Source organism: Cricetulus griseus, chromosome X (assembly GCF_003668045.3).
Source record: "Cricetulus griseus strain 17A/GY chromosome X, alternate assembly CriGri-PICRH-1.0, whole genome shotgun sequence".
Lineage (NCBI taxonomy): Eukaryota > Metazoa > Chordata > Mammalia > Rodentia > Cricetidae > Cricetulus > Cricetulus griseus.
The window spans coordinates 56,756,617-56,775,033 of record NC_048604.1 but is presented as its reverse complement, the minus strand read 5'-3'; positions in this window follow the sequence as shown (position 1 = coordinate 56,775,033).

Genomic DNA, 18,417 nt, shown 5'->3' with positions numbered 1-18,417 from the left:
AAAATAAGAGTTTTTCAATTTTTATAAATTTAATTTTAAAAAAAATAAAAAGTGGGAAAGGGAAAAGTCCACTTGCGTGGATTGCAAACTGTTGCAGAAACTCTGGTAATAAGTGTGGAGAAATCTTTTAAAAATTAAAAATAAATTTACTGTGTGACTCAGTGATACCACACCTTGGTATAAGGTTGAAGGACTGGAGATTGTACTCCACAGGTACTTGTACGAAATAGATACAAAATGGAACAACCTAAATACCCTTCAAATTATAAATGATTAAGGAAAATGTGACATATGTAAATGGGATGGAATTCAGCTGTAAATAAAAGTGAAATCATGAAATGTGAAGGTACTTGTATGGAACTAGAAAATATTACATGGGTGGTAACACAAATGCAGAAATACAAGCACCACACTTTTTTTTTTCATCTGTGGTTTCCAGATACAAATCTGGGAGTATGTAACATGGAGCAACTGCAAAAGCAGGAAAGTAAAAAGGAACCATGTGGGCTATATAGAGTGTAATAATGGGATCCATTATTCTCCCACTCTCAGTAGTCCTTAGTTTCATGCAATAAGAGTTAGGTAAAGATATCTAGAGGTGGGACCCTATGAGATTTTGTGCTTCCAAGATAGAATGTGTGAACAGGAAAATGGGAAAAACATGGAGGTATTTAGTTGGGAGGATGAAGAGACGTCAACTTATAGAGAGGCAATGGAGAGGGAAAATAATAGTAAGAATGTCTGAAAAAATAATAAGGAACCATAATATTTTATTTATCTAAAATGATATATGATACATATGAATATATATCACTTTGACTGACAATGGTCTCCCCAAGAGCCATAGGTTATCTAATATAAATCACAGTACTAGGCATAAGATTCCTTCTTCAAAGTTGTTAGTCAGTGGAGTCCAAGAGACTCCCAAAACAATGTAGTTTATTGCTGTTGCTCACTGTTACTTCTTAAAGCCTGAAGATAAGTTATTACTGCTGAAGACATCATACATTTCAGACACAGGACTCAACAATTGGAATTAAGCTATTTGTGACCTGAGTGCTTCCTACCTGAGGACTATCCATCATAGAAAAAGAAGAATCTCTGCAAGCTTCCAAGGAAGATAACAAATTAGCAGTCCTATCCAGTGGCCAGCATGACAAGATACCTCTAACAGTTGAATGGTGTCAATCATATCTAGGCACAAGCCAATAGCTAGATAATTAGGATTATCGCCTACTCAAGGAAGAAACTCATGCCTGATAGGAAAAACTAGACAGCTACCCATAGCTAGTGGGATCATGGGTTTTAAAGAAAAACTAAATGCTGCCACATTCCTAAGCCAACATAATTATTATTCTCAACTGAATTCAAGTATTCTTATATCCACAGGTAAATGTAAATTTCATCACTCATCAAAGAAGATTCACCTCACAGGGTAGACTGTTACAGAAAACTAAAATTACTTAAAAATGCAGGGAAAAATTGATCTTAAGGACCACAGGCTCAATGGATACATCTATAATATAATTCTGACACCAATGTAACTGAAGAAACGGAACAATTATAAGATCCAGAGTACCAAGAATTAAGTTGTGAAATTATGTATCCCAGAAATGATAGGGACACTATACCCATGATACATTGACAGTACAGATGCTTAAGCAAGATCCAAAGGGTAACACCAACAGAAAATGCTATCTTGGAAGAGGAAAGTCTCATGGGGTCCCACCTCTAGATATCTTTACATCATTCTTACTACATGAAACAAAGGACTTCTAAAAGGGGAACAATATTGTATTCACATGGGAGTCCCTAATTGACTATCCAATTCCAAGTAGTAATCCCTGAAATCCTATACATACAAGCAACACTGAAGAGACTTAACAGGTTGTATTTATATATTTATGCATTTATTCCTGTGTAACCATAAAATTTAAAAAGAAAGAGGAGAGCAAACTGGCAGGCAGCAAGGTTATTTGGCAAGAAATGGGTTGTGGGGAAGGGAAGAAGTAAAACATAATTATATTTTCATTAAACAAACTTGGAAAGAGTTCTTTTTGTCTTTTAACAAATACTTTATTGACATATGATGATTGACAAAATATTAGCATCTTCATTTCTAGACTTTATGGCCACCTACAGAATGCATCTTTGGAATAGGAAGAAAACAAAAAGATTCTGAGTTCCCGTAATAGTAAATCTGTCTTACTCAGTGCAGGTGTGATGTACATCTAGTGCAATATGCTCCAAGCCCACAGGCTAGTTCTTAAGGGAGTCCTTAAATCCTCTTTAGTTAAAAGGTTCTACTAGGTGTCATACTATATCGTTCAAAAGTTAAAGAATCTTACCCATAGAAAACGACATATTTTCATAATTTTACACTAGAACATCTAAAGTTTTCAAAACCATTAGAATAAGCAGAGTAAAATATGCACACACACACATGAACACTCTCTGTTAAACACACACACACATATACACATACACACACACCACACACACACACACACACACACACACACACACACACACACACACATCTTCATGTTAGTGAACACATGCATGTGTATTCACAGGAGTAAAAAGATTAAAGCCAACCCTCCAGTCTTCAAAAATCCTTCTGCTGAATTAATTCCAGGCAAAGAAGCAAATTTCTTTTCAATTAGGTGAGGAATAAAGCTATTGAGAAGGAAAAAGAGGCGGAGGAATAAGAGGAGGTAGAAAAAGAGAAGCAGGAAGAAGAGGAAGAAATACAGAAGAAAGAAGAACAATGATTACTACTGCTGGTGCAAGAACAACAACAACCCATAGCCATAGTGTTCAAAGCTTGGAATACACTAACTCTTCCACCCTTATATGATAGCACCAAGGCATAGAAAGTCAAAGGCTAATGTTGTTTACCAAAGTGTAGAATCATGACCTCTCAGCATATTTCTTGGTTTGAAGTAATTAGGTTTTTCACAATCTAATAATAGAAGGGTCGATAATTTCCCTCTATGAGCAGATCTTGTTATTTCCCTTTAAGATAATAAAAAGTTCCTTAAGAGAATTTACAGAATTAAGACCAAGGTAATGATCAACCAGAACACACTCCACTTTGAAGAAGCTTGTTTAATCATAGATACCTCTCACTCTCTGCCTCATCTCTTTTACTATTTAAACCTTAATCTCAGGTCAGTGGTTCAGTCACACACTAAGTTACTGAATCCTTTTTCTCTGTTCCATCTGATATCCCCTGGGATTCTGAAACCTGACATTTTGCCCTACAACTCTACCATCAGTATGTAAACAATCTCTTACAGTCCTGCTCTTTTGATGTATGCTCCATTTTTATCTTAAATGTTTTTTCATACATTCTATAAATTACTTAGTGCAGATTGCTCAAGGCTTTGCTACTAATTTCTATATTTATTGAACTGTGACAAAATGTTTATAACTATTTATACTCCATGGGACTAACTGATATTTCCTTCTTATTTCTCTATTCAGTTTGTGAATGATTTTAGTATGTCATCATATAGGAATGATAACTATTAGGAATAGAGATCACACCGAGATTTATGCTTAAAATATTTAAATGACATTGTGATGAAAAATTCATAAACTTGAGGGAAATCAGTATAATTGATGTAATTTAAATGTGTAAATTAATTGAATAGGGCATATCCATCTGCCTTTGATGAAACTAAACTGCTGCCTGAAATGTAAATATAGTCCTGTTAAAGCATAATTCCATTCAATTTCAGGCTCATTGATGCTGTTATAAATACTAGACATATTTGTTTTCATATACTTCTTGAGAATTTAATTTATAATTTGCAAATGATCTTTCCTTATAGTATTTTTGTATGGTGATAATTGGTGATAGTTTTTCAGGCATCACTGTGATTACTAACTCCACATGAATACTAATAGGTCATTTATATCACAAATAGGTATTGAGCCCTATGTGTGATAGGTTTATTGATGCTAAGAATAAAATTGACAAAGGTGTTCCAGCACACAAGAAGCCTGAATCCTAAATAATAGACAAAGGAAGTGGTACAATTATAAAATCACGTAAATTATAATTTTATAATTATATTAGTAAAATTATAAAATATTTAAATCATATGTAGATGTTACATATTACTTGTGTATATACTTATAAAATTTTATAAATTTTAAGTGGCCCAGATAAAAGATAAAACAGCCTTTCTTGTGGTCAGTTTGTAGAAAGAGTCTTCTACAGAAGATGACCTGAAAAGATGTCTTTGCTCAGAGAAAGAATACAAGATAAAAGCCTCATTTGGACATCTCAATGAAATATATTCAGGGCACGGAAATTCTGTGTGCTGACTCCAAGGTAAGAGACTATCCACATTAAAACAACTAAAGTGATTATTTTGTTACATATCCTTTGATTGAATATATGCCTCTTATTTTAAAATGAACAGTATTTACTTGTGCACAGTGGTGATGTTACTAGATAAACAGAGGTTCCCTTTTGTGATTCTTATTGTCAATTTTTAAAGTAACGTAGAAATAGTCTCTGAAGAAATCTTGAGGACAATTTTATTTGGCTTTCAAGAAAAAAAAAAACAAGCAAACAAAATCGTAATATAGAGTAGATGAAATTCTCCACAGCTTCTAGAAGAAAAAAAGAACATGACATTTTTTTCCAACTTCTTTTTTATTTGAATTAGAAACATGACTTTTAATTTGGGCCTGCGATCAAATTAGATATGGCTTATTAAGAAATGAAAGGCATTCTCAAAAAATGAAAATAATAGTTGAGGAATGAGATTTTATGGGTAGAATGTAGCAGTGGTAGGGATGAGGGTCAAGGGATGTGGACAAGAAAGGGAGGATCAGGTGGGAAGGGAAGGATAGATGGGATTGACGGAAGAAATGAAGAGAAAGATAGAATTGAAGCACAGAGTCTCTATGCAAACCTAGTGCAGGGGAAGCTTTCTACAATATAAGGCGATCTTAATGAAAGTCTCCAAATAATAATGGGGACAGAAACACTGTTGGTCATCTTTTGTCACCAAACAACGTTCCAGTGCTGGAACTCTGTTTCATCCAATTGAGTTAATAGCCAAAAGATTTTCTGAGAAATCACAAACAATGCTGTACTGATATATTATTTATGATTTAGTAAAGATTGCCTGAAGTATCAGAACAAAAAGCCAGTCATACTCATTAGCCAAAGAAGCTGGAGAGTTGTGGGACACGTCTTTAATCCCAGGGTTCGGGGACAGAAGTAGATCGATCTCTCTTTGAGTCCAAGGACACCCAGATCTACACAAGATTGAATCAGTCTAAAAGAGAATTAGAGATCATGCCTTTAACCCCAGTCCTAGAAGATATAAAAAAGACAGGAGCCCAGTGTCTCAGGATGCATTCTGAGATTTAGTTTCCAACCACACTGAAGAGAGGCAGCAGTCCAAGGCTTGGAGGAGAGCTTATGGAGTCAGAATTGACCATTTCAGTCAGATGTAGAGGTAAGTGCTAGTGTTCAGACGCTTTGCTTCTCTGATCTTCAGCTTGAAGCTTGAACCCCAAAATCTGTCTCTGAATCTTTCATTTTTCATGTAACACAACCTAGTCTATAGCCAAGACAATAGGTATGTGCATAAAGTGAAAGCAAGGCCGTGTTGCTGAAGACAACTTCCATACCACATAACTCATTAAACATGAAGAAGTCTACCAACATAGAATCTTCGTCCCCATATTCTAGTGTCTATGACATGGAATGACATTCAGGAGGCTACCAAGAGAAAATAGCAAAGGCCTATTCAAGCACAAAACATTTGATCTACAATTTCTCCTGCCTTCAAAAAAAATCCTAGGAAAATGACAGCACAAATCTTGTGGGAGTAGCCAACCAATGTCTGATACCTGTGACTGTTTATGTGATGAAGAACCACAGTCTAGACAGCCCAGAAACCGAAGGTCATAAAAGAAAAAAGAACAGCATTAAAATTATTCCTAACGACGTTCTGCTATACTCAGATTGTCACCTTATTCAGCAATCAGCAGATGGGAACAAATAGAGAAAGCCAAAGTAAGACATTGCAGAGACAGAGGGAAAGAGAAACCTTGGAACATGGTTCCCGAAATAACCTTTCATTCAAATGCCGTAGAAGAGGTAGGAGAATGTGAGACAGAGGAGACAGAGGACTCCAGGAAATTAAGGCTCTGTTAAATACCTGAGCAAAGCTTACATAAAGAAACAGATATTGAAGCAGTATGCACAGGACCTACACAGGTATGTACCAGACCATCTTTATACATTCATGGGACTGTTAAAAGTGTAAATGAGTAGGTCTCTTATTCTTCTACCTTCTCTTGGAGCTTTTTTTTTTCTGTTGGATTGTCTTAACAAACTTCAATATGATCGTTTTCATTTTATTTTATTATATTTTATTTTGTTATGTTTGGTTATGTTATTATCTTATATTATGTTATGATCTTAGAAGCCTATTCTTTTCTAATGAGAGACAAAAGAATATGGGTCCAGACAGGAAGCATGAAGTAACAGGAAGTAATAGAGAGAGAGGAAACTGTATTCAGATTATATGGCATAGAAAAGAATCTATGGTTAATAAAAGGATAAAAAATAGAAAAAAGAAAAGAGATGGTGCCTTAATGGAGGCTTTTCTTTTTTCACACCCCCTCCAAATGTCATGTTTTAGGTTGTTATCCCTCATCCAGATGGAAATGTTGTGGTATTCTCTAGAATGCTGTACCTACACTCCCTATCATTAAATATAAATGAGTGGTTGCTCTATTCAATGATCAGAGCTCTAGGTCATGGAGCCAATAGTCATCCTAATTAGTTTTGCTATACTTTTACTGACTCATACTGTTGTCAGCAATCTTGGTATTTTTCTACCAGTTTGAAGACTACACATATGAATGCTATACCTCTGAGGTTTGAACATATGAGAAAAAGGTGAAGATTTCTGGCAAAAGTATCTGGGAAGTTTCAGGTGGATGCTCATTATAAAATTTTCTTTTGAGACTAACAACTATTTTCATGCTGACTGAGCAAGCATAGATGCAGTTCTGGCTGGATTCATCATTATACTGTGCGGTCATGATTCAGATTTTAAGGTTATCACTTCATGTACAATTGATGACACTACTATACTGTATCTTGCTCCCCATTATGCACAAGAATTTCAGTTAATATCATTTCTTAGTTATACATGCTATTTTGGATAAATGTATATGAGTAAATTATTTTAATATTAATCATATTTTAATTAAATTCTTTGAGAATTCCAAACATGAAGACAATGTACACTGATAATTTTTAGCTTCCATATGTCTTTCTAACTACCTAGATATAGCTCCCATCTTTTATTCTCTCTCTCTCTCTCTCTCTCTCTCTCTCTCTCTCTGTCTCTCTCTCTCTCTGTGTGTGTGTGTGTGTGTGTGTGTGTGTGTGTGTGTGTGTGTGTGTTGGGTGGAAGCCACAAATGGCACATGTATATCAAATCCTCTCCAACACAGCTCAGAAATCAACATTGAAGGGGAAGAGGAATGATCACAAAAGCCAGAAGTCAGGGAGACAAGGAGGAAAAACAGTTTCTTCTGAACATAACAGGATGTTATCAATTGCTACATTTACTTTCATTTCTTAAATGACTAACAATTATGAGGGGCTTTCCATGTTTTAGTCTTGTGAGTATCTTTGGAGATATGTCTGTTCAAATATTTGTCAGTTTGCAGATTATTTTCTTAAAATTATGTGCATGAATATGTGACTATGTGTGGGTATGTGCACATGAAAGCAATATGCTCAGAGACCAGAAACAGGCATACAATTCCCTGTACTTGCAGTTACAGATGGTTCTGAACTATCTGATAGGCATGCTGGAAACTGAACTTGATTCCTCTTTAAGGGCAGCAAATGCTCTTAGCCACTGGGCAGATTTCTCTCACTAAACCTTCCTTCTGTTTCCCACAAACAACAAAAATGGCTTTATCATTTGGAAAACAAGCCTTTTATGTATAAACGTGTAAGGACATTTCATATTTCACAATTAACACACAAGTTGTCTTTCCATTTGTTCTTGACTTGTTTTATTTATTTCTGTAATGTTTTGTGACTTTCACTCCATACTGAGTTTAATTCTTCTCTGTGCAACTTACATTGTAATGTAAACATATATCTACTACTTGAATTGTATTTTAAATCTGACAAGACTTTTGAATAAATGTATTATCTGCAACAAAATGCATATATGGACAAGTTACATATGTGACTATGTGATTTCTGGTTATATTACTTTTGATATCATCTCAATTACAAATATAGATAATAATTTTTTATATTTTAAGTTGGCAATACACTTTTCTTTTTTTGCTGATTTAATGTGTTAGTTTTAAGTTCTAATAATATGTCCAATATAAATATCAAAACTTAGGTGTGGTGACTTTGAAATGATATTTTACCAAAGCAATGTGTTTAAAAAGCAGATGAATCTGAAATATTTTTAATAAATACAGAGTCAGATTATATGCTACCTTAATTTACATCTCAAACCAAAAACTTCAGCTTTTGTCATAATTCACTCATTTTTGTTTTTTGGCACTTTATACACAAAGCAATTTAAATATGTTCAGTCTAAGGTAAGAAAACAGTATGATTGATTAATAAATCCTTTATGAAACCGTTCTAGAAAATATGTATAATTGTGTACTAGAACTAACTGGTAGAAGCCATTGACAGTTTCATAAAGAATAAGCCTTTTTACAAAGTGTAAACTTGGACAACTATTGTAATTCTTTACTGTAGCAAAATATTAACAAGTGCTATCAACAGGGCGTCACTACTAACCTTACACTATTCAAGTGCATTTGTCTTAATTTGCTCCAGTGAACATGAATAACATTTTATGTTCTGTCATAATTTTATATTTTAGGGGCTTATCTGTGACATGAATGGCTTTTTATTTCTCTGTGGTAATGTTAAAAAATGGTTCACTTATAGTTGCCAGCAAAAACATGTATATACAATTTTGACTTCATGTTGCATGCAAGTATTATTAACGCATAGGAATTTTGACATTTTCATTTTTGAATCAACTGACACAACACTTGGAAATGTGTCCCAATTATTTTTATTTTACACACACACACACACACACACACACACACACACAAAGATGCTCCAAGTTATGGTCTATAATGTATCTATATTTATTTATTTAAATACCTATGTAGACTTTCAATTTCTGCTAGATTAATATTTTAAAGATATATATTGTGTTTAATTTTTGTATGTTTGTGTGTTTGTATGTGCAATACACGCATGGTTGTGCTCAGATGCTAGAAGAGATCTGACACCCTATAGCTGGAATTACAGGTGGTTGTGAGATGTCCAATGTGTGTGTTAGGAATAAAAGTAAGGTCCTCTAGAAGACCAGCTGGCACTCTTAACCACCAAGCTATAGATCAAATCCCATGATTATTATTTTAATTTAAATATTTCCATACGTTTTTTCAGAATTATTATTTGACATGCTACAGTGTTTTAATAATATTTTAAAAAGAGACAGAACTAAAAAAAAAAAAAAACCTCACTAAATACGTTGTCTTTCATTTGGATTAGAGTTCTGGTTTGAAGCATTTCTTTCTCAAGCAGTAGTTAATGTAACTTATACTCCAAATTCCACTTTAAATAACAAGAATTTTCAAAAGATATTTAAAGAATCTTTTATCCCCAAATCACTAAGAAGACATTTTTCTTTCTTGTGTATCATGGGAATTTTAAAGTTTAATGCAGTATTGTCTGTCTAGACACTTATAGCTCACCAGAATTAGGAGCAAAAATATGAATTTGGTTCCGTGTTTTCCAGAATAACAAGAATAGGCCAGATATTATTTCATTTTCTTCTCATGACACAGAATCTTCTCAATGCTTGGAAGCATTCAGCAAACTTAAAAATGGCAGGTAGAACTCCATAAAATAAGAATAGAATGGAAATAAAGAAGGAAAGAAGAGATAGATGTGGTCTACATGTGTAATGGAGGATTCACTCCCACTTTAAAATAAAGTATAAGTAACTATTATTAACTCCAGTTAATATAAACTATCACCAATGTATTTGATAGTTTTCATTGGATATCACCATAGCTACTACAACAAAAATATAATTGGTAAGATTTCTCTACAAACATGCCTAGGGATTAATGGTCATTAAAGCATCCAACAATTTACTATCATAAAACAGATTTCAGGTAAAATTTCCTCTGTCAGATACAATATGTAGCTGTTTTTTTCTTTCTATTTTATTCACACTTTGCTTTTTGGGGGACTAACAACCAGCCCCCGAATAAATAATAAATAATAAATAATAAATAAATGGAAACTTATTCTTACTTATGAATGCCCAGCTTAAGTTTCACTTATTTCTAGCCAGCTTTTCTTAAATTATAATTCCATCTTTTGACTCTTGGTTTTGACCTTTCTAAATAGCTTTATTTACTTCTTACTACATGACTTGCTGTGTAACTGGGTGGAGTCCTCCTCTCCTTTTGGATCCCTGATCTCTCTTGCCAAAATTTCTCCTCCTATTTATTCTCCCTGACTGCCAACCCCACCTATCCTTTCTCCTGCCTTGCAATTGGCCATTCAGCTATTTATTAGACCAATCAGGTTATTTTGACAAGCAAAGTAACACAGTTTCACAGAAATAAACAAATGCATCATAAGAATGCAACACATCTTTTCATGGTTAAACAAATGTTTCACAGCATAACCAAATATGACACAACTTCAACTAATATTCCACAACAACAACAACCAAGACAGTTGCATTAAACTACTATAAAGTTTCTTGCTTTGTTGCTTTTCTATTTGGAAACTATTTTGTTTTCTTTACAGCAAAAAGGAATACTCATCTAAATTCAGGTATTAACAGATAGCAGTTTACTATGCCTCTCATATCAATGAAACTGAGGGTTCTGGAGTCAAATGAAGAGCAGACTACTTCTTCTCTCCATGCACATGAGGCTTATACCTTAATTTTCAAATATTCCATTTGAATTAGCTTTTACTTTATTACAGTTGCTATTCATATGATCTAGGCATGCTGTCATCAAATTACATAATAAATTGAAGGAATATACCCACTGGTATCTTGACAGTTACTGCCTCCTTCAATCATTAAGTTTTGTCATGTTTTCCACTCTCTTCTTTAAGAACAGTTCACCTTGTAATTATATAGTGATTTGATGGGAGAAGTCTTCTGTACGTTTCTCTTATTGGTTGATGAGTGAAGCACTGCTGGCCAATAGGAAAGCAGGATAGGCAGGACTATGAGTTGAGGAGAATTCTGGGAAATATAGTAAATAGAAGTCGTCATGTGATCCAGGAAAGAACTGATTTAACAGGCAGTTACAGTATATAAGCAAGAACAAACAGGAAATTGCTCTTTTCTCTGTGGAGACACTGAACAGATGTGAAATAGACCCAAATGGAGTAAGGGACTTGGACCTTTTCTCCGGTAAGATAAGTTCAAGAGGAAATACATAGATTAGTACTTATGGGTTAAGAATATGAAGCCCAAGATGCCAGCCAACAGCTTAAAACTAATATAGCATCTGCATGTTTCTTTGGGGAAGAGAAGGGCAGTGGGACCTAGCTGGGCCAGAGAATACTCACATTAGAGTAATGCTATAAAAACAGATATTAGAATGCATCCAGACCAATGTTATTATGCTAGTCAAACATGCAAACATAACAGTGAAGGGACCAGCTCCCCATTTCGGCAGCCATAATAGCCGAACACGTGCTTGTCTGACCTTGTGTTAGTCACTAAGGTCAGATGCCTGCCCCTTTTGGCAGCCATAACAGCTGAACATGTGCTTGTCTGATCTTGCCTTGGTCACTAAGAGGTCATATGCCTGACTCATGGCAAGGAATCAATCAGAAGTTATCTGGTGGTGCTATGCTTTATGGCTCTGGATGTGCTTTAGGGACAAGTGCACAGCAATGATGCGCAGAGCATAGCAACCCCCCTGGGAGGGCCTATGGGCCATAACAACCAGTTGGCCAATCAACACAGGGCAAGCCCTCCAAGCCTGCCTGCACACCAATCCTGAGCCTGTGCGTACCCCTAGACACTCCCCTTACACTGCTGTCCCGCGCGCTCTGTATTTCTCGCCAGCAAGAAATCATACACGGGACACTCGGATCCTTCTGCAGACAAGCTTTAATGCGTCTGGAGAGTGAAAGAGCATAAGCTTCCCAGAGCGGAGACTAGAGAGGAGACACTAAACCAAGAAAACCATCCCTTATATAGGCTGACCAGCCGCCTGGGACGTGTTACCCTATGAATGGCTTCAGCTCCTCAGGCCAAAATGAGCCACGGGATAGGCAGAGATCAAAGGAATGGAGATTACCCAGCGCCTGTGAAGTAATTTACATCTTGGTGTCTTCAGGCACCATTATAATGCAGGAAACGGCCCCTTACATATCCCCCTTTTTTATTAATTAATGATAAGGCTTTATATTTTTACAAGCAAATAGGTCACCCATATGTTGAGGGATAGAGGTAGAGGTTGTACCTTCCCAAAATCAAACATTAAGACTGTGTACGGGAGTCACCATCAGGCTGTTAGCTTGACCTGAAGTACTCTCGACCTGTCCTCTGCCGTTTTTCTGGGAAAGGGAAGTCTCGGGGCAGGTAACCCTTATGCAGGTCAACGTACCTCCCAGAGAAGCCTGCATAATAGGCAACTCTGTGCGATGCCTTTGCTCAGCATCCCTCTTTGGGCTGCCCAGACCAGACACTCTACCCTGTACAATGAGCCTAGGCTCCGGGTGTGCAAGAGCTGTGTGGCCGGCGGCCTATTGCTAAAGCATAGTTAGCCAAAATATAAGCGCTTGGGCGGTCTCTTGGTTTGAGCCCTGGAGCTTACAAGCCAGCCAAAAGTAATAACATCAATCCGCAAACGGCTGCATCAAACAATTTCACCCCCACCCCTTTTCTCACAGACCAGCCAAAAATAACAGCAATCCGCAAGCGGCTGCATCAAACAATCACAAATCAATCCGCAAACGGCTGCATCAAACAATTTCACCCCCACCACTTTTCTCACAGACCAGCCAAAAATAACAGCAATCCGCAAGCGGCTGCATCAAACAATCTCACCCCCACCCCTTAAGCAGTGACACAATCTCTCCGCCAAGGACAGGAGTTAATCTGGATAACAATAGCGGCTCTCAATTCCTGGGGAGAGGGTGGAGTTTCGACTTTTGAAGGTCTGAAGGGGCTCTTCGGGTTGAGTCTTTCTGGGATCCATAGAGGATTTTCTTCATCCTGTGAGAAAACACAATATCGCTCCCCTGGATCTTATGAGAATAGGATCCGGGCCTCTCCAAAGATCAGTTAAGATATCTTTCCATTTTACCATTTCCTTTTGGCCTTTTAGGTTTTGAGGTGAGACGCTTGGCCTCAGTATGGCCCCCAGCGTTAATGTTTATGAGGCTTTAAAGCCCCAGGCATTCCAGGCCTTTAAGAAGTGTTGAATAGCAGGCATGGCCTTTTCCCCTATCAAAGACTGGGAAAGCCATCTCTCACCATATTCGGTTTCTGATATGTAATTCTGGACTTCTTTAAGATTGCTACAACAGTGAGAAAAGTCAAAATAGCTCCTAGTAAAAGCATAGAAGCCTCTATATTAACCTCCCACAATAGCAACATTCCCAAGCCAAAGTCCAGAAAAATCATACCTCTCCGAATTTACCACCCTGCAGTTCTGAATCCGCCTTGTAGCCAAGGGGTCTCCGCGGTGCTGGAGATGTTCATATGTTCCCGGGTTTCGGCACCATATGTCCCGCACGCTCTGTATTTCTCACCAGCAAGAAATCATACACGGGACACTCGGATCCTTCTGCAGACAAGCTTTAATGCGTCTTGAGAGTGAAAGAGCATAAGCTTCCGAGAGCGGAGACTAGAGCAGAGACACTAAACCAAGAAAACCTTCCCTTATATAGGCTGACCAGCCGCCTGGGACGTGTTACCCTATGAATGGCTTCAGCTCCTCAGGCCAAAATGAGCCACGGGATAGGCAGAGATCAAAGGAATGGAGATTACCCAGTGCCTGTGAAGTAATTTACATCTTGGTGTCTTCAGGCACCATTATAATGCAGGAAACGGCCCCTTACACACTGCCCTACAAGATCTCTATGCAGCCTGTTCGAGCTGTCTTTTCTAGCCATCTGCCATGGTGGGTGGATGAAAGACATGTGATAACATGGGGTTAGCTCATTAAACAACAATAAAGCCTAATGCTGTTTGCATCAAGGTTTCGACTCCGCATGGCGATTGGGATGGCTGCGGTCCTGGGCTAAGATCCTGGAGGCCTGAGGTTTCCGGGGGTCTTACAACAGAAATGTCAAAACATAAATAAATACATATAACAACATAGTCTGTTATTTCTCACAAACACAGAGTCACATGTGCACAAACCCCAAATATATGTCTCTATATATGTATCCCCTCATTAGTTGATTTTATTATATTCTTTATAGAAATAACAATGAAATTTATATATAACTTTACCATATATTACTGAACCTTACAAAAACAGTTTAAAAGGGTTATAATAGTATTGAAATATTAATAAATTATTTCTTGAATCAGAATGACTTAAAGTTCTGCTCATTGTGCAAGTAACTATCAATACTGAATTTTTTATTTGAGGATTAAAACGACTGACATTTAATTCTTTGCCATTGGCTATTTTTTAATATGAAAGTTTTTCCTGCCAACTTGATAAATCCTAGCTAATACTCTTTTTTCTTTAATAAGAGGGTTTAAAAGACATCTCTAATCTCTTGGTGAGTTGCAGTAGCTCTCATCAAGCTAAGAAGCTGCTTTTCAACAAAGACTAATGGTAGCAAAAAAGATATATACTTATTCTAAGTTCATATCCCACTACTACATATTTTTCACCTAGTTAGGGGAGAAAATGTTTCTATATTATAGGCTCCAGAATGACTAAGAATCAATTAGATACCTGTAAAAAATTCAATTTATTTGCTTTTAATTCTACTCTTAATATGTTATGATATTTTCCTCAAATTATAATATGTAAATAGAAATCCATGGACTTATTAATGATAAATACATTATCAAACTAACAATGGCTATCCATTTTCAATAGGCTATAGAAATATTCAAATTTTCTTATATGATTGGGAACTTTTGCTATTATATTAGTCTATATGATTAAAGTTGTCAAAAATGTAGTGTGTTTTACAACAGACAAGTAATTGTTATAAGGTCTCAAATGTAAAACATGAATATAGCTAGGTATGGTGGCAATGCCTGTAATTTCTGTACACTGAGGGATAATATAATACTATGATTAAAAATTCTAGCCTAGACTTGCCAGTCTTTGGAGTTCAAATCCAGATTAAGCTACACAGTCAAAACTTACCTTGATAAAAGGGCTGTTAGGTGTCATTGTTAGTTGCAGTTCAAAATTTAGCAAACCTCTTCTAAGGAACTTCCTCTATCAGATTGATTGTGGATGTTTATGGGTTGTTTGGTGGGTTATGTGGGAATGCTTAATCCAGTATGGGTGATGCTATCTTTGGGAAGATCGCCCTGATATGTAATAATGTAACAGGAGTTTTCCTTTGGGTCACCAACAAATTCCCAAATTATGACACAGAGACTTTTTCATTGTTACAAATGTCCAGCCTCAACTTATGCCATCAAGGTTTATTGGGGTATCAGCTACATAAACCTTGAAGGATCCAGAAGGTCTACTACAGAAATCTTGAGAAATAGCTAAAGAGATCTGTGAGGGTTCAGGAAACAAATCAGCTCATACTTGTCTTATTCTCACCATTTCTCTTTATTCTTCCAATCTTAATCTCCTCTCTCCCACAAGGTTTCAAGTTTATATGGCCACACCATCCACAATTCTCAGGCAAGGCAAAATTATACAGCTTTCATTTCTCAAGGTTGTAAAAGCATATAAAAATTCACACAAAGCAGTAACTTGTCAGTTTCCTTTATGGCTCATGGGAGGTGGAACTCTGAGACTCCACAGCAGATCCTGGGAGGATCAATTAAAAAGGCAGCTTTAAATCAGTATAGAATTCTAAGAAGAGAAACAGAGGGGTTTTCATGAGGCATTTGTTCTGTGTTAACATATTCCCTAAATGTTAGCTGATTAAAGTAGACCTCTCAGCTCTAGAGATTACATCTAATGTGGTTATTTCAAAGGGAAAACTATGACTATATAGTGTAAAATCTGGAGTCTGACACTTTTAGTCTCTGGGCCAAGTGGAGGGGCACTTGTTCCTACTGATGACCAAGGGAGAAGGATTTCCTTTCTCCAGGGATGCTGTGAATAATAGCCTTTTGGAAAATTGGAGACACCCAGTATATATTCTATATATCAAAATTATATAGCCAAATGAAAAATACTCTTCCTCACTGTCCACAAATGTATGTGCCAGTAGATGGAATACTTTCATTATATAAATACACAAGCAGTGGGAACCACACAAAGCTCTTCTTAGAGCAGAGATGAAGATCTTTGGAAAGAAATGAAAGGACTCATGAGATAAACAGCCAGTAACTCCAAGGCCTTGACAGATAGGGCTCCTAACAAGGGAATCACTCATCTGGTAGTTCTGCCTATTGAACATTAGTTATCCTGCTTTATCTCATGTCCCTTGACTATAGGCATGTTTTAGCTGCCTCTTTTTAACTTAAATTAACCTGTTTCTCTTTATGTACATTTTGTCTTAGGGCTTTTTACCATTTTTATTTCTGTATATCTTACTTTCACTATTTATCTATGTCTGACTGGCTGGCATTTGTCTGGCTTCTTGTTCCAGGTGTGTCCCTCACTCTTTCCCCCTTTTCTTTTTCACTCCTTCTTCTTATTTGAGCCTAGGTTTCTCCTCCTATTTATTCTCTCTGCCTGCCAACCCTGCCTATCCTTTCACTTGCTAGATACTGGTCATCCAATTTTTCATTATATCAATCAGAAAGCTTAGGCAGACAAGTGAAACAGATGCAGCATGCACTTATATCATTAAACAAATACAGCATAAACAAAAGTAATTCGCCTTTACACAGCTAGAATAATATTCTGAATCATAAACAAATGTAGTACATCTTTGCCCAGTAAAATAGTATTCAATAGCATAAGAAACTTATCTGAGCAAGTCAGAGGATGCTAGCCCATAAGCTACTTTCCTCCCTGGTTTCTGATTCAAGCACTTGCCTTAAGTTATCGCCTTGGCATTGCTAGATCATGCATAGTAACTTGAAATTTTAACTAAACCCTTTCCTCTTTATGTTGATTTGTTCATAGTGTTTATCACAGCCTCAGAAATACAAATGTATCTAAGAAGTATGACATTTATGCAGCATGCATGAGTCCAGGGATTTTATCTCTAGTAGAGAAACCACAGCTAGAATTAATTTTTTTTATACCTCAAGAATGAAAGCAAATTACTTTCTCCCTAACCCAATGGTACAGCATATCATTAAAAATCCTACTAGAAAAATTATGTTAAATGACCTAAACTGTAGCATATAAAGTATTATGAGACACAACTATTTGCTAACTATACATCAACCCATATCTATTATCTGACATAAAACTGTTTATTCTTCATATTTGAGTTCAAAGTTCAATTCCATAGAGAAAACTCTCCTTATTTATCACATATTAATAATTTCTTTTTCATAATATGTTATTTTGTACATGATACATATGTGTAGTTCTATGTGTATGCCATATGTGTGCTCACGTGTGTAGTAATGAGAAGACAGCATCAAAACACTATATTATAGGCAGTTGTAAGATGTGAGTACTGCGAACAGAACTATAGTCCTCTGGAGGAGCAAGAAGTGCTCTTGATTGCTAAGTCACCTACCTAGCTTCAAATAGTTTCATTTTCAAGGCATTTTTAAATTTTACACCAAAATTCACAAACATACATATAATCTCAAGATTCCTTTTTTTTATGGATTTACACGAGTGGGGATTTATTAAGCCAGTAAACCAAGAAAACTTTACAAATCTTCCTTACTTTTCTTTTCTTTCCAACTTTTTTATTTGAACTAGAAACAGGATTGATTTACATGACAATACCAGTTCCCTTCTCCCACCTGTCCTCCCCTACCGCACCCCCCAACTAAAAAAACTTTCTGCTCCCCAGGGAGGGTGAGGCCTTCCATAGAGTGTCATCAGTGTCTATTGTATCCTTTGGGATAGGGCCTAGGCCCACCCCTGTGTGTCTTGGCTCAGGGAGTATTCCTCTAGATGGAATGGGCTCCCAAATTCCACACCTATGCTAGGGATAAGTACTGAACTTCTACAGGAGGTCCTGTAGATTTCTGAGGTTTCCTCACTGAAACCCATGTTCCTGTGGTCTGG